Genomic DNA, 25,667 nt, shown 5'->3' with positions numbered 1-25,667 from the left:
TGTGTTTGTGTTTGTGGGTATCCTTTCCCTTACCCTGCTCCTAGACCACCATTGTATGTGTTCCATGTACATAGTTGAATGTAATCTTGAAATATGTTTTATTTATGTTAAAATTTCCTTCAATGTATCAAAGTGGATGACTGTGTGCTTTAATTAGATGCTAACTACCACAGCATGAAAACATGTTTGTCTTCTGTCCATTAGTAAAATGAAGTCACAAATGTTAATAAATAAGAAACTTTTCTTCCATCTTTATGGGTCATATCAATTGAAATGTTGTAAAACACACCAACGTCCTATCTTATATTTTAATAGGTTTAGTTCTTTCAAAGTTCAAATAATGTTCTCAAATTAATTAGAATCTTCAATCAAAATATCAGTTATACAAATCTACTCACAAGTGCCCTAATGGTGGTTCTTAACCAGACATGCTATGAATGTTACTTTAATATACCACAGTTTGTTATAAAATCACTAATGTCCTAGAAGAACAAAAATAAAATCAAGACTCTAGCCATTATATTCTAAATTTTAAAAGGCATCATCCTGGTTTATAAGAATATATTTTCAGGCTTTTATAAACTATGTATCTGTACAGGAAGGGTTACTAATATTTCTTAAGCAAAACAAGTATTTTCTACAAGATTAATGTAATTCTTTTTGAAATCTATCTACTATTTTAACATTTCACTTTCTTTAATCTCATGTATGTAATCACTTTTAACAAGGACTACCTAATTTTGGTCATTTCCTAGTGATGCATCAGTGAGCATAAATTGCTATTCAATTGCGTCAATTTTCATCTCTGAGTCAATGACCCGTAGAACCACTTATACCACAAATGTGAAGTGATTCTGTTAACACAGAGCAGTTTTCCAGTTTTCTTAATCATTAAAAAAGAGAGAGAGAGCATTTAATATAAAATGTTCTTTATTGGTTATTTATAGGTTACTCCAGTAACCTATCAAACTAAACTATATCTTTATTTCAGTGCCATATTTCTGATTGTTGTCTACACTGTCTAGTCTAGTCACATCTCAAATTATTTGTCATTAAGTTTCTATCCCGGTAAATATTCTCAAACTGTTCATTCACATCATTATTTGGTTAACAAATATCTTTGGGCCTTTTCATTCTCAATCTTAGCTTATGGTCATTATTTTTTTTCTAAGTGTATTTATTTTTTTAGTAATCTCTACACCTAATGCGGGGCTCAAACTCATGATTCCAAGATCAAGAGTCACATGCTCTTCTGACTGAGCCAGTCAGGCTCCCCAGTTTATCATCATTACTGAAGATAATGCAATTTAGTTGTTATACCACATTCATACAAGCCTGAAATTAAAATTCCAGCTTTGCCACTTTCTGGATATATACCTTTAGGCCAGTTACTTAAACTGTCTGAGCCTTGTTACTTCATGTGGCTATTACTACAATTTAAGAGACACTATGATTTTAAGTGAGATAAGGTCCCTAAAGCACTTAATACAAGCAACTGGTACACAGTCATGATAGCTATTATTATCTGATATAATTTCCATTTTCACTAATCCTCATCTGTCATTTTCTGTGAAATGTATGATATCAGTTCTCACCCTCCTTCTCTGATTCCGTCTTCGTAGCCTTTTTGGTTGTTATTTTTTCCTTCCATTTCTTATATTTATATATTCTCAAAGTTGTTGCCTGTCTACAGGCTCCCCTGAGTGGTCTTTTCCTCTTTATTTGCTATAGACTGCATGCTTATTTTTCCCCAAAATTCATATATTGAAACTCTAATCCCCAAATGATGGTATTTGGAGATGGGCCTTTGGTAGGTAATCAGGCCATGAGGTTAGAGCGCTCATGATGGGATTAGTGCCCTTATAAAACAAGACTTGAGAGTTTGCTTCCTTTTACTTTCTGCTGTGTGAGAATACAGTGGGAAGACTGTGTTGTGCAAACCTTGAAGCAGCCTCTCACCAGATACCATATATGCCATCACCTTGATCTTGGACTTCTTAGTCTCCAGACCTGTGAGAAATGGATGTTTGTTGTTTAAAGCACTCAGTCTGCGGTATTTTGTTATAGCATTCTGAGATGACTAAGACTCTCTTATATAAAATATCACTTCTTAATTCTAATCATTTGCATTCTGGAGTATAAATCTCTAAACATACCTACTTTTTTCAGATCACCTCATAAATTTCATATTTCCTTCAGAATATTTCTAAATATCTTTCTGGTAACTCACTCTCCACACACTTCAATCTGAATTAATCTAGTTCCCAAAACTGTCTAATTATCCTTGAATTCCCAGTTAGTGGTACTTCTATACTCATAGTCACTCTAATTTTTGGATATGTTGTAATCTTTTCCCAATTAATCATTTGCCTAATAAAATGAATTCTATCTTCAGTATAGCTCCATTTACACTCTTGTATTTCCACTCTGTCCCAATGTTACTATTGTCTTCTGAATTTCAGTATCTCCTACATCCTTTTTCACAGGCACCAGATTAAACCTCTCCACATTCCAAAGGTTTGCTGCTTTCCTAATCATTATTTAACATACAAGCATAGCCACAATTTAGTCCTACCTACTTTATCATCAATAAATGACCCTCAATACTAATTATTAGAAATAGGTTAAAAGCAGAAAAAAAAAATTTCAGATGAAAGGGGTCAAGATGATGAATTGCCTAAAAATCCTTTTATATGAAGGTCTTGGGATTGCTTTACTTGGATAAGAAAAGTCATAGGTATAACAATTTCTTACATACAGTACTTGAGAAAGTATGCATTTATTTGAAAGGGTACTATCTAGGTATATAGTATATAAAAAAGAAAAACTATTGAAATCATAAGAGTATGGTTCTTGCAACAGAGACTTGTTAAGTGATCAAAGGTGGTGTCAGTCTCCAAATTTACGACATTCCATTCCCTGCAAAGAAGTTAATTAGAACATACATGAATGCTGTTAAGAGGATTAATAAAATACTTGACTTGAAAATTTGTGGAATTTTTGTTTGATTAAGGAATCACCAGAATTTTATTCATATGGGTAGAAGCTAAGAATCCTATGGCTGGTCATGCTTTGATTTAAAATGTGAATTTTAGGGTTACTTAGAGTCATTTTGAGGGTTTGAAAGAATTGGTTGAAGGAAATAAAGGGAATTATAATTAGTTCTGTATGATAGGGTCCACATATTTATTTGCCATTGTCATTTTGTTTTGAATGTTTTTGATAAATATTACAGGTATAAGTAGGGGCAGAAGATGGGAACTGATAGACCTAGTTATAAATATGGTTGCATCTCTCTAATTTTGTGAACTGAAATATTCATGCGTGTTGACAATAAAAGAGAGAATATATTAAAGACTGAGCCTTGAAAGTGAAAAGAACAAAATGAAGATTTTTTTAAACCTCTTATTAAGTAAAGTATAAACTCTCTGGGAGGACTGATACTTTAAATTTTGTCAGCCAGCGCTTCAGGTTTCAGCTGTCATCTTAATTATCAGCTAACACTTTAGCAGAGACATCAGCCTAGTGCAGCCTGCCTTGGGAGCCCAGGAAGGAAAAGGCAAGTTGTCTGGAGAGGCAAATGAAGCTGAGTCTGGAGAGAAGAGATGCCAAAGATTACAAAACCTACTGCATCATTTGCTGATAGCCAGTTCATCTACTAAAATACCTTGCTCTCTTAAGAATAAAAATTATTCCTGAAATATCTGAAGTTAAGTACAGCAGAAAAGGGTTTTGTGTTCTCACCCCTTCCCACTTTAACCACCTTCTTTACTTCTCTTCATCCTTCAAGGAGTGGTTGTCTTTGGTAAGAGAGTGACACAGAAATATTCATAAAAGTTTGCCCTGAGAAAGGGCCATGCTTCTGGCTCAGTTGGTAGAACATGCAACTCTCAATCTCTGATATCAGGGTTATGAATTTGAGTCCCATGTTGGGTGTAGGTACTACTCAAAAAAAAAAAATTTTTTTTTTTTTTGCTATGAGAAAAAAGGCCCTCTTAACAAAAGAAAAACCTTGTTGGTGTCCCATTGTAAAGAAATTTAAATGCTTATGAATGGCATTTCTATTACCATAAAAAATCCATGAGTACTCTTTGATGTGGGGAAAAAAAGCAGAAGAAAAATTATCAAATTTCCTTACTACCTACAGCCCACTGACAAGTCCTTGAAACAGGCAGAGTGACACTCCTCTAGGGACTCAACTGCCTCACCATTGACACCTTGCTAAGGGCAAAAAGGAATCCTAACCTGACCACCCATCCCATCCTGTAAGTCTACTGTAACATTTAAAAATTCCTTTAAAAATTTTCTTTATTTCTAAACCTCCCAAGATATGTATTGGCAATCATCCCCCAAGCATATGGCCCACTGATATACATCTGAAGGGTCTCATGACTCAGGTTTTATTAGACAGTAATAAATGACATTTTCCCAACAATAGCTAGCCCCCCTCAAGGTCCTGGAAAACTTGCTTCCAAAATTCCTTAGAGATGCTCTCCCTAATCCCCTCCCAACTTGAAAGTATATAATGGGCCACTCCTCATGACCCCAGTGCAGCTCTTTCTGCCCACGGGTTCTGTCCCCATGCTTTAATAAAGCCACCTTTTTGTACTAATTTTGTACTAATTAAAATGACAATAAAACAAGGGAACAAGACTAAAAAGAAAGGAATGCTTGATATCCATCCAAATGGAGCTCCGTATGAATTTAAGTGGGAGGGGGAGGATGTTTTTGGATACTTGGTACTATCCTCTGAAATCTGCTTCTCTATGTCTAAAAGTAAAATAAGTTTGTTTTCCTAAATAAATGCAACCCGTTATTAAAATGTTGTGGAGTTGTAACTTCACTATCATATATGCAAACCTCTGTTTGTTTTAATTAATCATATTTAGTTTTTGCTATCTGATGTTTGTATTGAGATATCCTTCTTCCCGTTTAATGCCTAAGAAGCCATCAATTTTCGATTTCTTTCAACATGTGTTAGTTTTGGTGGTTTTAGAACTTCATATAAAAGGACTATACTTTTGTGTTTGGTTTCTTTCCCGTAGGGGGTTAAACAAAAGTTTGAGATCTATCAGTTATGTTGCATTAGTAGTGAGTTTGTTAATTTTTGTTGTTGATGCTGAGTAGTACCCCTCTCTGTGGATAAATCACAGATTGTTTATCCATTCCTCTGCTCTTGAGCATTTGGATTATTTCCAGTTTGGGGCTTTTATCAATAAATCTCCTAAGGACATTCACCTACAAGTTTTTTCTTGCACATATATTTTCGGGTTTTTTGGCTATAAATAGAAACTACATATGTAGAATGAGTCACAGGTTAGGGGGGTTGCTTAATTTTTATGAAAAAAATGTTCATACTGATTTCCAAAGTGTTTATATAATTTTTAATGTTTACCATCCACGTATGAGAGTTTCAGTTGCTCAGTCTTTTTAAAATGTGATACTCTATTGGGTATGAAATGGTATCTCATTTTGGTTTTACTTTGTATTTTTCTTATGACTCACAATAGTGAACACTTTCATGAATTTATTGCCAATAAGTATATTTTCTTTTGCAAAGAGAATTTTCAAGTCATTTATCAATTTTTAATTGAGTTTTCTTTTTATTAGTAAATTGTAGAAATGCTTTATATAACCTGGATACAAGTTCTTCATCTGATATATTTATTTAAACATTTTCTCCCAGTTTGTGTCTTATCTGTTAGCTTTACTAAATGTATCTTTTGATGAACAGAAGATTTTATTTTATTGAAGCTTATTTTATCAAATTTTTTATGCACAGTGCTTTGTGGGAAATGCCTACTTTTTCATAGGCAAAGACTTCCTTCTTACAAAGATAGGAAAAATAACGTCATGACCTTTTTTTTCCTATAAATTTAATAATTTTAGCATTTTATATTGTGGTTGGTCTATTTTAAATTAGTTTTTAGATACAGTGTGAGGGATGGATACGAGTTTATATTTTGGTCTGTGGATTGCTAGCTGTTGTACCTCCAGTTGTTGAAAAGTCATTAAAAGGCTTTGGTGCTTTTGTTAATAAACCCATTGATTATATACAACTCAACTACTTCTGGGTAATCTAATATAACCCATGGAATAATTTCTTTAATTTTATACCAAGACCATAATCTCTTGTTTACATTATAGTAAGACTTGAAATGAGGTAGTATGGGTTCTCCAACATTGTTCTTTTTCAAGATTGCTTTGGCTATTTTAAATTCTTTGCATTTCCATATAAATTTTAGAAATATCTTGTAAATTTCAAAAAGGCATGCTATTTTTTTCTTAAATTTCATTGAATGTAAAGATTAATTTAGGAAGAATGGACATATAAATCATAAGGTTTTTTTTTTTTAATCATAAGGTTTTTAACTGATGATCATGGTGTATGTTTCCATTTATTTATCAGTGTTGCATTTATTTTAGTGATGTTTAAATTTTAGTAAATAATTATTTTCTATTTTTTGTTGAACTTAACACTGAGGATTTTTGTTTTACTTATGGTATTTTTAAATATTTAATTTTACATTCTTTCTTGAATCTTTACTATTTAACTTATATTTTTCAAATTTGCTAAATGCACTTATTCCTTTAAGGTTCCAATGTATGTGAATTATTAGGCTATCTCATAATAAATATTTCCTTTTTTCTTTCCAATTTTTATGCCTTCTAATATCTTTTGTAACTGCCTTGACTCTTACATTAAACCAGACACTTAGGTTGAATGTGTTTGCCCAGATACATAAATATGTGTGTGTTTATGTAAATATATATACATAATATATATGATTCTACAAGTATATATAATATATACATACCCATGTATACATGCATATATATATACATACATACATATATGTGTATTATTGTTTTCCAAGTATTTCCAAGTATATATGGATGTGTGTGTGTGTATATGTATATGTATGTATTATTGTTTTACAAGTATTTTGCAATTGAATTTTGATCTCCTCATTGGAGCCATGGCTGCTTAGAAGAGTTTCTTTTCAATGTGTGACAGAAATTTGGGTTTCTAGGGGTGCCTGACTGGCTCAGTGGGTGGAGCGTATATGACTTGATCTCAGGTTCATGAATTGGAACACTATGTTGGGCATAGAGTTTACTTTAACAAATAATTTTGGTTTCTAGTATTATGAATGAGTTTTGTGCATTATTATAAATGATTTGGTTCGAAATCATTAAACATTTCAGAAGCTATAAAAATTATTTGGGGCCCATTGTTGTTATTCGTGTATAGTAGCTTTAAAAAGGGTGATGAGGATGGAGAATGACAGACAAGGAAGTCTACCAGAAAGGATCAAATCTGGGGAGATAAAGATCAGGAATTCAGCTGGTGACCTGATTATTTTAAGAACATTTGGGACAGCCCAGAGACATACAAAAGTTGAGAATTGGCTATATAAGTCTGGAGATTATCAAAACAATTTTGTAATGTGCCTCGTTTAAACTGTTTTCCAGTAAATAATTGGCAACGATTATTATAAAATTATATTTAGTATTACATCCTGTGGAATCGTGTTTATCTATATTTTAGTTATTTAGTTATTTATAGAGTTATATATTAGTTATTTAGTTATATTTAGTTATAAAATGTTATACTTTTTATAGGAAAAGAGTATTGCTGACTGTGGGAGTGCTGACTCCACTGACTCCACCTTTGGTCCTTCATCTTTTTCGGTCCCCCACAGTGACCTCTCTCTCAGGGCTATGTGTTCCAGGCCCCATGAAGCTTAATATGATGCCCTCACTGGAGTGTAGGAAGGCTTGTCCTGATCGTCCCTAGAGTGGTGTGCAGAAGGCTCCGCTTTAGATAAATAGTAGAGATGACTGGTGCACAGAAGACCCCGCCTTATGTAGTAGAGAGCCCCTGGCACACAGATGGCACCACTTGAGATAATTACCCTGTGACCTTACCACCATGCCCCTCGGGGTATAAAAGCTGGGGATTAAGGTCTGGACTTGGTGGAGAATAAGGGCAGGGGATAGCTGCAGACCACTCGGATCATCCTCCACTCAATCCACATCCTGTCAGTAAGTTACCCTGAATAAAACCCTGTTAATGGGTGGTCAAGGTGGGCTGTGCTGGAGCTGAGCGCTGGTCCTGCTCCCACCCCAGGTCCCTCGTGGCTATCTGTGACTAGCCTGGGTCCTATGTTCTCTCATCAACTCCCAACCAATCATGTCTGTCCCCAGGCTTGGCAATGAGCCACCACCTGATGGGAGGTCCCTCACCTATTACTCCCCTCCCAGTAGGCCTTTAGGCCAGACTCCATCCATGTGGCTAGGGCTGGACACCTGCCTTCCCCAAGCGTACCTCCCTAAGACAGAAATCACAGAGGGGCTGTTGGCCCCTGCTGGTCTACCTTCTTTGCCAATCATGACCTGTCCCTCCCCCAAATCCTGGGCACACCTCTGGGATCCCTTGTGGCCTGCAAACTTTTTCTTGCTTTCTCTATGCTCTCTGGCCCTGGCTTGGGATTCTAAGGCCCTGTGTACCTGAGCCTGTGGCTGGGATTACCCTGGCTGGGGCCCCATGCCCAGCAAGCCTATCCTCCCAAGTGGCCCTGGACAGAAGGGCTGCCAGGCCCAGTATTTGGGACAAGGGAGACAGAGGCCATGGCGAGAATCCAACTTTGACCTTTATTCAAGAGACCAGATGGGTTGCCCCAGGATCTGTCTGCCAGCCCTGAGGCCAAGCAAAACTGGAAACCCACATCTGGCCCTGCTTTGCCCTGAGCTGCAGCCTCGGCCCCAGGATCCTGCTTGCGACCACTGCAGGTGCAGGCGGAAGGAGCCCTGGGGGACTGGACGCTGCTATTGATTCATTAAAAAAAAAAGAAAAAAAAAAAAAGTGGCTGGAGCCACTGGAGTGGCTTGTCTGTCTCAAAGTGCATTCTCAGTCTGGAGGATACCTCACTGTCACTCCTCCACCTTCTAACACCGACATTGAAATTAGGAAATTTCTCATTAGATTTAAGATATTTTACTTAGTACTTGCCACTAAGTAGAAATGCCACATTACCTTGAAATAGCAACTTATTAACAATGAAGTATTTCTGTAGCACATCTATGATTCCTATCCATCTAGTGTTTCTAATGACTTTAGAATTTTTATCATGATATACTACTCAAAATTAAGAAATAAATAGCTTTCAATCAAGATCTTGGGCTCCTGAGAGAGAAAACATCTGGATTTGAACTCTCACATTTCCACTTGGGAATATAACCAGAGGCAATTTCTTAATTTCTTGTTCCTCAGTTTACTTATCCACTTCGAAAGTTTGCTATGAAGATTAAATGAGTTAATATTTTTGAATTGCTTAAAACAGTGTCTGGCACAGAGAAAGCAATATATGTGTTTAATAAATAAGTTAATACTTTTTAATTTCACTATTCACTGTATTATTAGAAAATAGCAATTGTTGCTTCTAAGAAATGACATTTTTATTATTTCATTAAATATTAATATCATGTTAGAAACCACTGTAACTTCCTATATTCTTTTATTCCTACCACTTACTAGGCTGAAAAATAATAAATAAAAAAATAAAGCAGACACTTGATAAGCATTTTCTACATACTAAGCACATATTAAGTCTCTCAACAATCCTGAGATGAGTTCCATTAGCTCTATTTAACATGTGAAGAGACTGAGGCTTAAAGAAAGAAGTGACCTTGCCAAGGTCACATAGTAATACTGTCAAAAGTGAATTCATGCTGAATGACTCTGTATCTTAAGCCACATACACTGACTTCCTCAGTTTCATATTCAAGCAACTAATATTCAAACCCTAGCCGTAGCTTGTAAATAATGTTAGCAAAATGAGAAAAAAAAAAAAAAACTTAGAAATTTTGTTTTACTCAAATCCTTATGTCCCCCAAGATTCAGAAAACCAATCCTTTAGAAATAAAAATCCACAACCAAATAAAGCAGAGGGGAGCTTGGAAAGCATGTGATTCCTTGACTCCTATTAACACAAATCCAGGTAGCAAGCATTCAGTATATATTATGAAATGTATGAGTAACTGATAATTGTCAAACCCCATGAAACTTCTTTCCATATGCTTATATTACCTGGGATTCAGTTAAGGTATAGTATGCATATGTAATAAATGCATATTCACAACCATTTTACCAATGTCTGCAGATTTCAAAACTAAAATACAAAGTCAAGTTTATTAGAAAATCATGTATCCAGTCTGCATTTGATTTTCAACTTTTGCAGTAATAATCCTAGTGACTTACATTAGAAAACTTGTATTTTAGTGTTTCTGCTTTACCTTTTGAAAAATGGGACTGTTATCATGTATGTTCCTCCCTCACACCTCCCCCGAGTAATACTTTGGTAAAAGTATTAACCAAACACTTGGAAGATGACATTAGTTAGATTTGTGCTGCGGGAACAATGAGAATAGATTTCTATAGTGAAAATTTTCATTATTGAGAAATATGTAAGTTTTTCAGAACATTTCAAAATTAACACTGATCTTACTGAGAGAAGAATGGAATGTCTCAGCATACTGAAATTTTACAGTATTTTTTTCATCCTTTAAAATATATACATTATTAACTAAATAATAAAATATAAAACTATATATGATTTTACAACCAATGTACTTTTATTATCATTTGGACAGTTTAATATCATGATTATTAATTGAAAGGTAAATTATTTATTTTTAATTTCCTGCATTTTTCTTCTAAATAAATATGGGATGACCCAGATAAATCATTTTCCATGATCTCTCTTAATTTGAAAGTGCACTTTGCTTTCTACAAAAACTGTTTCTTTTCTTTTGTTTAAGATTTATTTATTTATTTATTTATTTATTTATTTATTTATTTATTTATTTATTTGCGAGAGGGAGAGAGAGAGAGAGCATAAGTTAGGGAGAAACTCAAGTAGACTCCATGCTGAGTGTGGAGCCCTAGGTGGGGCTGAATCTCACACCCCTGAGATAATGACCTGAGCCAAAAATCAAGAGTCAGTAGCTCAGGGCCCCTGGGTGGCTCAGTTGGTTGAGCGACTGCCTTCGGCTCAGGTCATGACCCTGGAGTCCTGGGATCGAGTCCCGCATTGGGCTCCCTGCTCAGCGGGGAGTCTGCTTCTCCCTCTGACCCTCCTCCCTCTCGTGCTCTCTGTCTCTCATTCTCTCTGTTTGAAATAAATAAAATAAATAAATAAATAAATAAAATCTTTAAAAAAAAAGAGTCAGTAGCTCAAATGACTGAGCCATCCAGGAGCCCCTATACAAACTTTGTTTCTAATCTAAAACTCTCAATTCATGGTATGAAGTTCCAAGATAAACCAGCATTAGTGTAGGACTCTAGGGGTAAAATATTTTATATTTTACTTAAAATACATTTTGTTGAGAAGTCCCTAGGTGGCTCAGTTGGTTGAGTGTCCAACTCTTGGTTTCAGCTCAGGTCATGAGTTCATGGGTCCTGGGATTGAGCCCCAAGTGGGGCTCTGTGCTCAGTGGGAGTCTGCTTGAAGATTCTCTCCCTCACCACCACTCCCCACTTGCTTGCTTTCTCCCTCTCTCTCAAATAAATAAATAAATATTTTTAAAAATACATTTTGGGGGCACCTGGGTGGCTCAGTCAATTAAGGATCTGCCTTCAGCTCAGGTCATGATTCTGGGTTCCTGGTATCGGGCCCCACATCGGGTTCCCTGTCAACAGAGAGCCTGCTTCTCCCTTTCCTCTCCACTCATGCTCTTTCTCACTATCTCTGTCTCTCTCTCTCTCAAATAAATAAAGTCTTAAAAAAATAAAAATACATTTTGTTGGGATAACATAAAATCTAATGGGCTAATGGTAGTTATTAAGAAATACGGAAGGGTATCTATGCAAATATAAGCCTGGTAGGCTTAGTTATATGTATCAACACCAAGGCCCAGGCTAGATGCTTAATCCTCGTCACCTAATTCAAATATAATGGCTTTGTTATTAATGAATGGTATTTAAATCCAAACATCAAATATATGCAGATATCTGTGCTTGAAATATTTTCTCTCCTTTTTTATCTTACCCTCCTGGCTAGAATTCTGACCTCCCAGGTTTCTATTTAAATCTCACTGTCATATGAGGGACACTTTACAGACCATCACCACCAATTCTTTCCCATCTCCAGGCTCAGTAGATTGTCATCTTATTTATCTGCTTGTTTACTTTACATTCTTTATTAGTACTTATGCATGGCTGAAATTTAAAACTTACTCATGTAAGTATTTGTTTACTGTGTGTCCCCAATATAAGCTGTAAGTCCCACAAGAAAGTGGCTAGTTCCCTTCATCTTATTTAGAACTTCACACAATATTTGATTTTCAGTAAATGTTTTTTGAATAAATAATGAACAAACCAGAACCAAAAGAAAAGTCATTTGAGAAGATCTAAAAAAAAAAAAAATTTGTGAACTATTTGAGGAATTGCCAGGCAAACGATAGGTGGAGATAAAATTAATTAGTTTCATGTGTAACTAATTACTATGAAGATAATAATGTACATCCTTATTTGATCATAAATCCATCTTCAGTGTGGCCAATACAACCTTCTAATTGCTAATAGGTGAATACCAGGCCCCATTCCTGTATCTACTTTTCTTTCTATTCTATTTCTATTTGCATTGTTATTTATTTATTTTTTTATCTCACAATGATGTGTTTTCCAGCTGACTAAAAGGATTCCCTCACTCTGCACTGACAGATGTTTTTGCCTCCCCCCCCCATAATTTCTCTAAATTTCCTCTTTGAATTAGTTTAGATGGCAGAAACATCATCCTAGTCAATATAGCAATTAATCAAATCCCTTTAGGTCTGAACTAGATACAGGTTTTAGAGTGGGAGGCTTACACATATGCATGTAGTCCATCTAACATAACTTGATCATCATCTATCCATGTTAGCTTAAATTGTTATTATCTCTGGCATTCCAGTTTGGGTCCATAATAGTGTTATTGTAGCATCTCTTTCCTTTGACAAATGTCTCTTTGAATCTCACCTTCACTCTAAAACTTCGGGGAAGATAGCAGTATTTTTATGTGGCCCAGGTGATATTCTGCTACTTTTCCATGATGCCTTTTGAAGAGCTCCATGAAGCAGGGTATGGGTCTTTGCTTTCTCTGAGATGCCAGTAACTAATAATATCTTGCTTCTTTCTTGACTTGTCATTGTTGCTCTAGTTCTCTCTTATTACAAGTATGGTCTATCTTAGAGGTATTATTTATTTATTTCTTCATTCATTATATTTTAATACTAAGTAATCTTGTGGACTAAACCTTTGAAATCCAATTTGTTGGTTTTTTTTTTTTCTGTTTTCTACTCACATCAATTGTCACATCAATTTCTAGAGGCAATGAGCATATTGGAGAATAACTGATAACAACAGGAAGGAGAAATATCAGGGTGTAATTGCTTAATATTTCCAAATATCACCTCACATATGTAATTGCATTATAACTGTTTGTTAACCTTAACACAATATATACTTGTTTAACACTGGGGCAAGTACTTCTACTTCACTACCTTTGCTTTGTCTTGACAATTATAGCATGTTATCTTATGCTATGTTCAGTTTCCTACATGCACCCTTATGGGTAATTTATTCTGCATCTGTTTTATATGGTATTGATTTTCTTTGGACAACTATACTCCTAAGACTTGGCTTAGGCTTTTATTGTGGTTGCATGTAGACAGGCCACTCTTGTTTTTCTGGTCTCACAAACAGCACCAGAATTATTTGTTCCATCACTGAGACTCTTTACACTGGCCAGGACAGCTCATGGTAAGTGCTAACCTCATATTCCTCACATTCTTGTTTCAACAACACCTATTATTCCTGATACATTGATGACACTGAGTTTTGAATTTAACATCCAGTAGGTTAGGATAAAAGGACCTATTTGAGTTACCCTGAAATTTGGTAAAGAAAGAAAATCTCAGGGCGCCTGGGTGGCTCAGTCATTAAGCGTCTGCCTTTAGCTCAGGTCATGATCCCAGGGTCCTGGGAACGAGCCCCGCATCAGGTTCCCTGCTCGGCAGGAGGCCTGCTTCTCCCTCTCCCACTCCCCCTGCTTCTGTTCCCTCTCTCGCTGTCTCTCTGTCAAATAAATAAATAAAATCTCTAAAAAAAAAAGAGAGAGAGAAAGAGAATCTCTGGTACAGATTGCTTTTAGGAAAATCATAATCTCAATGACAACAATAGAAGCTTCACTGTATGGATTTTTAGCATTTTTTTTTAAACATCTCATTTATCAGAGTTTATCAATACTAAATTGCTATCTTAAGCATATCAATGACTGCTATTTTAAAAAAAAGCTTCATAGTACTTTAAATCCCTAAATTTCTCCTGCCTAACTGCTTGGATTATACTGGAAAATGAAACTCTGTTAACTCCCTGTTCCTCCTTTCTTTGTGTGCTCACTCGCTAAAACATGGCTGTATTGTGCTAATCCCCTAATGTCATACACATTACAAGATTATTTTACTGGCATTTTCCTCATCTCATCATCTCATTGGTAGGCAAGTGAAAGTTTTCAGTCGTTACATTAAAACTATACAGATTGCTCATTATTCATTACTAACAATTTTATTTTTCTTTGTGTTAGAAATAATCTTCCATAGAATCACTACTAGTAATCATTTAGATTCAAATTTCATTCTGGAGATTTCTAATTTTAAAACCAAGACACAAGGAAAGAAGTCAGAAAAAAAATTGAATATGTATTTGTCATTATATAGATACCCTAAGGTTCTCCAAATTTTGTATATATTCAAAGTTATTATAGCTATAGGTAATGTTCTTCCAACATAGAGTTTCTCTTTCCACGCTCAACATTTTTCAGGTTCAATTTGAATCCTCTAATTAAAAAGAGAAAAAATCAGGAGAATATAAAATACGAAGCTAGAGCCCTTAAAAAAGTAAAAATGTAAATGTATTTACATAAAATTACAAAATGTCTATAGAGCAAACATTCAACAAAGTTAAGGAATGTATGTGACACATACGTAGGCAAAGGGTTTTTTTGACTTTTCAAGTATTTTTACAAATTATTTTTATATAAAATAATACAAGTAGAAAAATGGACAAAATATTGTATAGGCAGTAGCCAGTTAAAAAAATATATATATATAAAGGAAAATGAACAAAAATGATACTCAAACACACTATGAGGTAAATAAATAATGAAAGAAATCAGATGCTGTTTTTATACACCTGGCAATTATTTAGGGGATGTAATTTGGCAAAATCTGTCAAAATAAAAATGCATGAACTGGTCCAATAATTCCAGAGCTGAGAAATTACAACAGATATATTTATACCAGTATGCAAATATAAATCCAATAGTCTTTGATAGTGTAAAGGTAAAAAAATCATTCTAAATATCAGTACAGATCTTTCAGGTAAATAATGATTCAGATTTATGAGCTGTAGGCTTTTTGAGAATAAGATCACATTCTCCTATATTGTTAAATTCTGTGCAGGACATAGATGTGGATGATCAATAACTTTCTCGGATTACCAAAAAAATGGGTCATAAAAATAGATTTAAAATACTTGTGTAAATTTAATCAATTAAACTGTTGACCAATTACGATATATAAAATATTGTGTTAAATATATGAGAGGTAAATAATAAAATTAGATGTACTGCTTACCCCTACTAACCTTATAAAGCAAGTTCAAGAGATTGTAAGGTTAATTTACATAATAATCCTCAAAGTCATTAGCATGTTAGCATCTATTCTCTATGGTATTAATTAGGATAAGTGGTAGTAAGCAAATATTACATTGTAAGTATATTTTTGATTAACACCTCTCTATGAGTGGGTTTTTATATTAGTTTCCTATTTCTGAGTAACAAATTACCAGAAACTTGGCGACATAGAAGAACCCCCACTTATTATCTACAAATTCCGTAGGTCAGAAGGCCAGGAGAACTCTGCTGACTTCTCTCCTTAGGGTCTCGTGGGCCTTAATCAAGGTGTCATCTGGACTGGGCTCTCTTATGCCGGCTCAGAAGATGAATCTGCTTTGGAACTTGTGTTCATTAAGATTTTTGCAGAATTCCCTTCTTTGCATTCGGAGGACTGAAGTTCCCATGTCCTTGCTAGATGTCAGCCAGGGGCAGCTCTCCACTCCTAGAAGCCACCCACTTTCCCTCTCAAGTGGCCTTTCCATAGTTAAACTAGCAAGAACAGGTTAAGCCCTTGTACTCCTCATCTCTCTGATGTCTTCATTCACACCACCGCTGCTGCTGCAGGGTTTATGTGAATAGATGAGGTCCACCCAAATAGTTATGTGAATAGATGAGGACTTTTTTGATTAACTCAGTCAACTGATAAGTAACTTTAAAAATATCTGCAAAATTCATTTTTGCCATGTCAAAGGCATGTCATAAAGAGTGTGATCTCTCATCATATTACCAGTCCTCTGGATTAAGGTGGGAAATATTGGCAGGGGTGGGGCACATTTTAGAATTTTGCCTACCACAGTCATATGCACCTATTAGGTTAAGTATTGTAATCAGGGTTAACGTCAGCAAGATATTTGTCTTGTATGTTTTCCTAAATCTATAAGTAGTAGTCTATTGTAAACTAGTTTTTTAAGACCTATTACAGACTCTCAATATATGTTTTTCCTTAATTACATTTACATATCAATATAAATATTTAAATTTAAGACCAATAAAAATGAGAGAAAACCTGAATGTAAGATTAAATTACATCCAGAAGGCAAGAGCTTGCCTAAGAACAGAAAAAATGTGGAGACTCCATTTTAATAATGTGATTTTAAAGATATGCGATTTTAGTATTTGTTACATTCACATGTTAACAAGCACATGCCCTTTTGTAGCTACAGAGAAGCTAATGAGTTTAGAACCTAGGTTGCAAGCTCAATTAGTTACAACTGAAAGCTAAAAGATAACCTACATTGTTAATAACACATGAGGAATTGTAATGATCTCAGAATGTTTGAGGCTGCACACCTTGGTCAGCAATATTTTTAGTTGATAAGCTGGTAGCAAAAACTCAGAGAAGTTTGTGGCTTGCTAGAGTGGAATATGGAATATCAACCTAGACTCATAAGCAGCTCTGCTTTTTCCCCACTACTTTTCTGCCTGGGAAATTCTGAATACCCATCAAATATTAGCATCCATAGGAAATACCTATTCCCCTGGCACCAAACAGATCTAATGTTTCTCATCTTTGTTACTCTTGCACTGTGTACATGTTTATGAATTTTGATTACCTCACTTTTTATGCGGTCAACTCAAGGCCAGGAATGTGCATTTTCTTTTTTTTTTTTTAAAGATTTTATTTATTTATTTGAGAGAGAGAGAGCACATGAGAGGGGGGGAGGGTCAGAGGGAGAAGCAGACTCCCTGCTGAGCAGGGAGCCTGATGTGGGACTTGATCCCAGGACTCCAGGATCATGACCTGAGCCGAAGGCAGTCGCTTAACCAACTGAGCCACACAGGCGCCCCAAGGAATGTGCATTTTTATTTGTATCTGAAAATGCCCCAAGTTAAATAGTAGATACACAATTCATATTTTGTTAATAATTTCCCTATTTCCCAAATATTTTTTATTATTAAATCAGCCTACAATGGTGGTGCAGTTAAAGCACAGTTTTTCTTTACATATTCTTTGCACTTTAGAGGAACCCCAATTTTATGTATGGATCTTTTTGAGGGGAAGATATAGACAGGACCACAGTTAAAATGCAGAAAGGTGTGATTTTATGACTTAGGTCAAACCAGTTAGATCCACCCATTTGTGAGTTTGAGCTTGGGACTAATGAGATTGTCCAGGGGAAGAGACCACACCTGTGGTCTGTGAAAAAACCTGTTGGCATTTTGAATGAAATTGCATGGGATTTATATAATTTGAGGAAAATCCCCAGCTATAATTAAGTTTTAGTATTCATACACATGGGGTATGTTTGCACTTATTTTATTATTAATCTTATTATTATTACCTTTCCCAAAATTTTATATTGTTTTTAATAGACTTACTATTTTATTTATTGAATAGTTAACAAATATAATTTATTAACAAATTTATCTTTTTAATTTTTTCTTTGTTTTTTGCTAGCAAATATATGCTGTTAACTTTTGTATTTTGCTCTTTACGGCCATCAGATTTTTATTTTCTTATAATATTCTATAGCTTTTTTGGAAATTTTATTTAGAGTCCTATGATCTAAAATATTTTATTTTGTTTTTAAATGTAATACTTTCTATCAAATGATTTTAATACAATAATACAGAGAGTACTCTTTTTTTTTTTACTTCACACTGAATTAAAAGAAAGGGATTCCCTTAAAACTATCAAAACTAGAAAATTAGCATTGTATTTTCTCATTTGCAAACCTTACTCATATATTGGCAGTTGGCCAAATGATGTCTTTTCTAGCAAAATAAAATTTGTAATTATGAATTGCATGTAGTTGTTGGCATGTCTCTTTAAACTCTTTTAGAAGAGTTCCTGAATTTTTTATTGTATTTCACAAAACTGCCATTTTTGAACAGCACAAGCTACAAATTTTGTAAAATATCCCTTAATTTGGTTTGTCTGATGTTTTCTCATAATTAAATGCCAGTTGTACATTTTTGGCAGGAACAAACACACAAAAAAATGATGCTAAGTTTGTCCCATTGTATCATATCAGGAGAGACACATTGTTGATTAACCCCATCATTGGCAATATTTAACCGCAATCATTTGGTTTGGTAGTGACTGCTATGTTTCTTCACTGTAATCATGTCACTAGCTTACGCTTTGTAAGGAATAAGTATCTTGTGGGCAGATAATTTTAGGATTTATGGAAATATTTTGTATTCTTCACTTATTATTCACCCACTAGTTTTAGTAGCCATTAATGATCAGAACCAGTTGTTGTTACCAAATGGCGGTTTTCTAAGTCCATCCTTTTTTCTCATTGATTAGTTGGCATTGTACTGTAAGGGATAATTTTCCCTTTATATTTAATTATTTGTGTATATATTTGTTTATTTTCATATTTACTTATTTGTATCAGTGTGGATTTATTGATGCTTTATAAATTTTATGATCCTTTATTTTTATATTTTGAGGCTCAGGTTTCCCAAGTTTTGTTTAATAGATCAAATGTTCCCAGATCTGACCCTTTAATGCAAGTTATTTATTTTTTTTTTTCCTTCTTGCCTTTTGACATGCTCCTGCCATTCTTTAAGCAGTTCGTTTTTTGGAACAAGAAAAAGTCCTAGGCTAATCTTATGCTTTCTTATGCCCTAAGCTCGTAATTGGCCATTTTCCCACAGACTCCTAGTTTCTATTAGTGGATAATAGTATTCAGTTACCAAAATGTAGGTGCCAGTTGTTTTCATTGCTACTGAGGGGTCATTACATCCAGACCCTCTCAGCTGACAGAGATATAAAATATAAATGTATATTGACATACAAGTATCTATACATGTGTGCATGCACAGACATATAAACACACCCAAAGCCAACGAGTTTATATAGTTTAAAAATGTGTAAATTGACAACTTAAATCTATTTAAACCTATTAGGCAACCAGACTTGTCAAGTAATACATGGAATGTGTAAGAGGTCAATACAACTGTGTCTTTGATTCAACTGAAATAAAGATTCTGCATGGAAAACTTGGTGGTTCATGTTCTGCAAATAAAACTCCTCAAGTGCAACTAATAAACGATCTTGGGGGTAACTGGGCCTGGAACTCTCTGAATACCCCAAAGCTTGCCTGTGATTTATTTGTCCTGCTGCACCATACCCTTTACCTGTATTAAAACCCCGCATATTTATGCTCTATAGGGTCTTATGATTTCTTTCAGTTGTCCAACCTGTGTAATTTTTTTGCAACACATATTTACATATATATATATAATATATATTCATTTTTATGTCATGTTATCCAAAACACATAGACAAAGCACCAGATTACATTGATAACTCTAGTCCCAATCCAATGCCACCATGTTGTTGTTATTCTTTGTCCCTTCCATATTTGTAACTCCCTAGTCTGACAGTGAGAAAGCTAGTTCCCGTTATCCAAAACAGAGTCACTCATTTGCTAAAATTTTGAAAGTATAAAAAGGAGTTTCAGAAGTGCTATTGCCCCTGCAAAATAAACCTACTAATTAGAGTTAATATCTGTTTGGAGGGGTTTATTTTATTTTATTTGTTTTTTGTCTTTAGCATGAGGATATATAATTCTAATACTGTATTCAAAAGTTACTTGAGTTAATTCTTTTTATTCCCTTTGGTGTGATTATGTTGTTCATTTGAAATATGGTTTGGTTCATTCGAGTCTATTTTGAATTTTAGAGATTTTCTTCCCTTCTTTATGGATTGTATTTATTTATTTATCTATTCATTTATTCATTTATTTACTTATTTATGAGTCTGTGAAAATTCAAGTGGTTTGAAGGGGCAGGACTATGCAAAAATATCTATTTAGAGAAATGTTATCTTCCTTAATTCCCTGTATTCTGTCCATCTCATTTCTATCCAAGTCCTATAGGTAACCAGTTTCATTAATCTCTCAATTACCTTTCCTGTGTCTTTCTGTTCAAAACTGTAGATACATATGTATTTTCTTATTTCTTCTTTTTCTTTACAAACAAAAAAACATAGTATAGATCTGGAATTTTTTTTTGTTAAGGGCCAGATAGCAAACAGTTGTACATTTATTGGAGTAGAGGCAAATTAAGGCTATTATGTAGATCCTTCTATAACAAGAGAAAATAATACACAAATTTTAATTGATAATTTTAAAATACAAAAATTAAAATCACATATACATTTTGGAATACATATTTAGTAACTAGAAAGAAAGTCCCCCTAAAGGGAGAATTTTTTTTTCTTAATTAGAATTCAAAATTAGTGTTCATGAACAAAATCAATTGCAATACTTCCTCTGTTAATGCTGATCTGTGATTAGATTTTACACGTCATCTTCAAATGTGTCTTTTCTCATAGATAAATACTGCTAAATTCTGTTATCAGTCTATGAGTGTGGTTTTAATTGAGCACTTAGAAGGCATTTATATAATTATATTAAATTTTTTTCTTTGATAAGTACGCTTTGGCATGCCATCACATTGCAGATCAGTCAATTCCAGACAGATAGATAGAAGCTCCTCAGTTACACAGTTAGGTGGATCATGCTTGCATTGAGGTCTGAAAAAAGGCTGTTGACTTGTAACTTAGAAAATATATTTACTGCAAATATTTGTGGGAGTAGATATCTCGCTCTTTGTTTTAACTTTTGACAGGATAAAAAGTGTATTAAGTCGCTTGACATTACTTGTGGTTCAATCATCAGTCACTCTTAAAATGACTTTGCCATAATATATTTCACATATAAATAGTATTTTACCTTGTAATTTTAGATCGAATTCATGAAGAAATATTTTCAAGTGTATAGCAAAAGCTAATTTCCAAAATCATTCGGTATTAAATAATAGTCATTGAAAATGGTTCTTCCAATTGAGAAGAACTTCAATTTTGGCCTTGAGCTCAATAAATTGAAACAAAACTTCACCATTGCTAAAGTATAAAACTGGTGTGTTGTGAGACAAATAAGGACATTGTGTTTCTATTATAATAAAAAAGTCACAGAAATAAGAATGATTAAGTGAACAAGTGTGAATATCATTTACCATTGACACTACTAGCTTAATAGCACATGCTAGAACACATATTTTTAAAACTCCTCCAAGTATCTACTGAAAAATAATACAATGAATACTATGGACTTTAAATACCTTAATTTTTCATAACCTTTGGAAATTTGTACAAGGAATTCTTTTTTTCCCCTCTTCCACACATATTATTATTATTGTGAATTTTAACCCTTCTTAGCAGATTTCACTTCAGTTTGTACTAAATTAATATTTTCTGAACTTCTGAAAGGTGTTCGCCTATAACTGTTCATGCAGACTATTCATACAAGGTAGTTCTCTAATTTTTCAGTCACTTTATACTTGGCATTAACTCCTTGAATAAATAACTGAGCAGGAACAGTTACATCTTTCTAGTTTTCAAAATCCAATGCAAACAACACAAAATTGATTGCCTTTTTTCATTTTTCTTCTTTTTTTTAAGCTTTTAATTCCAGTTAGTTAACATACAGCGTTATATTACTTTCAGGTATACAATATAGTGATTCAAAAATTCCATACATAACCTGTTTTGTTTTGTTTTGTTTTTTTCATTTTGCACAAATATTTAGTGAGTACTAAATATGAGACATTGTAGCATTCAGGGCAATTTACTTTCTATATGGATTTATTTTATGTTTCATATTAATTCAGATTATTATAGAAATAAGAAAAATACTATATTTGGTAGCTTGCTCCTAATTAACTGTTGATGTCGCTCCCAGTGCTCTCAACTCTCCAAGAAATTCTTCTCACTGAAAATGTCATATTCTTAAACAAGTTTATTTTCTCTGGATACATTTCTTTGATTCAACGAAATAGTACTTAATTAATTACCCATCTGTGAATATCTTTCATTATGTAGCTAGCACATGAACCACCTGAAACCTTACTCTCACCATAGCTTCACTTTTTTTTATTTTTGTGAAGAAATTCTGCTGTGATAAACTATTCTAATATACATATTCTAATTTTTCCAGCCACTACTTTCGTGTGAGTTGAGGATATTGTGATGAGTGCTTACAATTCAAAAACAAAAACACAAGTAATCCAACTTAAAAAAATAGGCAAAGGAATTGGATAAAAATCTTGTGAAAGAAGATATGCAAATTTCCAATAAGCAAATGAAATCATTCTTGGCATCATTAGTGATTAAGGAAATGTAAGTCAAAACCACAATGAGATACCACTTCACACTCACTGGGATAGCTTTAGTTAAAAAAAGTAAAATAAAAAATAAGTAAATAAAAAATAGCAAATGGTGGCAAGGATGTGAAGAAATTGGAACACTTTTGCATTGCTAGTGGGAATGTAAAAATATGTAGCCAGTTTGAAAACAATTTAGCAGTTTCTTAAAAAATTCAATCTAATTTTATCATAGACCCAACAATCTCATATTTAGATATTTATGCAAAAAAAATTAAAACATGTATATACACAAAGACTTGTACACAGCCATTCTTAGAAGCATATTTCATGAAAATAAAAAATTGACTCATATCTGACACTAACTAGTACCTGGAGACCAAAATAGTGTTTTTTTTTTCTGTTTGTCATAATGGGGGCATAATGTAGTCCACATTATGTAAGAAGTCTGCCTCCCACTGAATTCAATGGGAACAGAGACCCACCTTAGAGTTTTCTTTTTTTTTTCCCCTAGTCTTCCAAAGTACTGTGGAAAAAGTTACACTTAAAAACAGTAAAAAAATTTCTAATGGGTTTTCTGATTTCTGGAATCAGGACCAAGTGGAAAATTCTTTAACTACTGTTTTGTTTTGTTTTGTTTTGTTTTTTGCCAAGAAAGCAAGAAAATAATGAATGTCATATCTCTGGTAGAATTACACCTAGTAAAGAAAGATGTACGGGTGGTGATTTCCATAGGTATCATGTTTTGGCCAGTGCAAAAACTGGGTAGATAATAATGGTAAACTACTGGAAATGTAGTTTCATCCTTATGTCAGTCTCAGCTGTGGATACAGATGAAGTATCTTAACTCTAACAAATTAATGCAATGCCTGGTACCTTGTATATATATCTGCAACTATTAACCTAAATAATCATCTCACTTCTATTCATAAAAGAAAGAAAATCACAAGCAGTGTGTCTTTAGCTGGCAAAAGCAGCTAAATACTTCCATTTTCTTAGGTACTGTAAATCCCTCTGCTTATCACAATATTGCCTGGAGAATCCTTCATAATATTAATAACCCACAAAATACAAGGCTATGCATTAGAGTACTTATGTTTAGCTAATTGCTCTTGGTAAGCCAGAAGTACCATGCAATCTAGAAGCCTTAGTAAAACACTTGCATACCAAAAAAAGAAAGATGAATCCTGCAAGGTGTCTGGTTTGCCACATTGAGGAAAATTCTACGAATCCGGTGGTCTTGGGAATGTTGGTGTATTTTTCTACAGTGAGATAAAATTTGTTGTATTTTATGCCACACACTGCAAAAAAAGCCAGATATTTGAGGGGGAATTCTGGAGGAACCATAAACTGTATTGGGCACGCTGTTCAGATCCATTTACCATGTGTCCTCTGAGGCTTCCTATTTTTAGTAATATCTGAGGCAAAATTAAAAACAAACAAGAGGTTCTACTTAGGTCTCACCTACCACACAACCTCTCATTCCACTTGTGCCACTGACGCAGACAATGTTCTGAATAGTATTTTTGACAAATATATGCAAAATATGGCCCTTGCTCAGACCCAATAGAAAAATCATAGAATTGATAACTCAAATTTTTGGAGAAAGACCATGCTGATTTCTAGCAATAATGTGAATTGTGTAATAACTGTGCTTAATTTAAATAACAGTTCCTGACTACTACTTGGCCCCAGTAGACATTAAACCCATAATAACAAGACACCAAGCTGACCATCATGAGTTGTGTTATCTAATCAAATGAATAATGAAATTAGACATTGGTGACGGGATTTATTATGAAATTGAGATGGTATAAGACTGGGCTCAGTCAGGTCCAGAAGCCAAAGCAAACACACGGTAAGTTGACAAACTTTCTCTCTCTTTTCCTATTATTTCACTACCACTCTCTTAATCCACATTTGGCTTTTGAGGAATTTACTCTAATAAGAGAATGGAGAAGATAGGTAAACACAAAATGAGAAAGTAGGGATTTAAGAAATTGTTGGACAAAATTGAATTTGATATGAAATATATTAATTAAAATAAAATGATATTTTGTAGTGATAAAAATATAATCCCATAGCAAAGATCTACATAATATGAGTAATTTTGATAGCTTCAAAATACATTAAACATAACCTAAGGAGCCTAAGGAAAAATAACATGAACATGATTGTAATATGGGATTTAAAACCACCTCTTAACCTATGAAATATCACTTGGAAAGAATAAGCATATGCAAGAATTAATTACTGAAGTTAATGCATTTTATATATGTCATATTCTGAAAATACTGAATGCGATTACTTTTTAACTCTGTAGCAATAATAAATAACAAAGCAGACATTTACCAAACCAGAAAAAAAAAAAATCTTTAGTATATTGTTAAAAAAAACATCCCTTTTAGGCCAGATTTGCTGCATCTCATGAGTTTTGCAATATTGTGGTTCCATTTTCGTTTGTCCTAAGGTATTTTTCTATTTCCTCTTGTTTTCTTCTTTGACCCTTTGGCTGTTCAGGAACATGCTGTTTGATTTCTACATACCTGTGAATTTTCCAGTTTTGTTCTCGTAATGGATTTTAAATTTCATACCAGTGTGGTTGGAAAAGATGCTGGTATTTTTTTCAATCTGCTTACGTTAAGACTTGTTCGGTAGCCTAACATATGACCTATCCTAGAGAATTTGCATGTGTGTTTGAAAAAATGTGTTTTCAGATACTGTTGGATGGAATGTTCTATACATGCCTGTTAGATCTGTCTGGTCTAGCATGTAGTTAAAGTTCAGTGTTACCTTACTGATTTTCTGTGATCTATCCATTGTTGAAAG

Source organism: Neomonachus schauinslandi, chromosome 13 (genome assembly GCF_002201575.2).
Source record: "Neomonachus schauinslandi chromosome 13, ASM220157v2, whole genome shotgun sequence".
Taxonomy (NCBI): domain Eukaryota; kingdom Metazoa; phylum Chordata; class Mammalia; order Carnivora; family Phocidae; genus Neomonachus; species Neomonachus schauinslandi.
The sequence above is the reverse complement of the archived record's forward strand: the minus strand, read 5'-3'. Positions refer to the sequence as shown.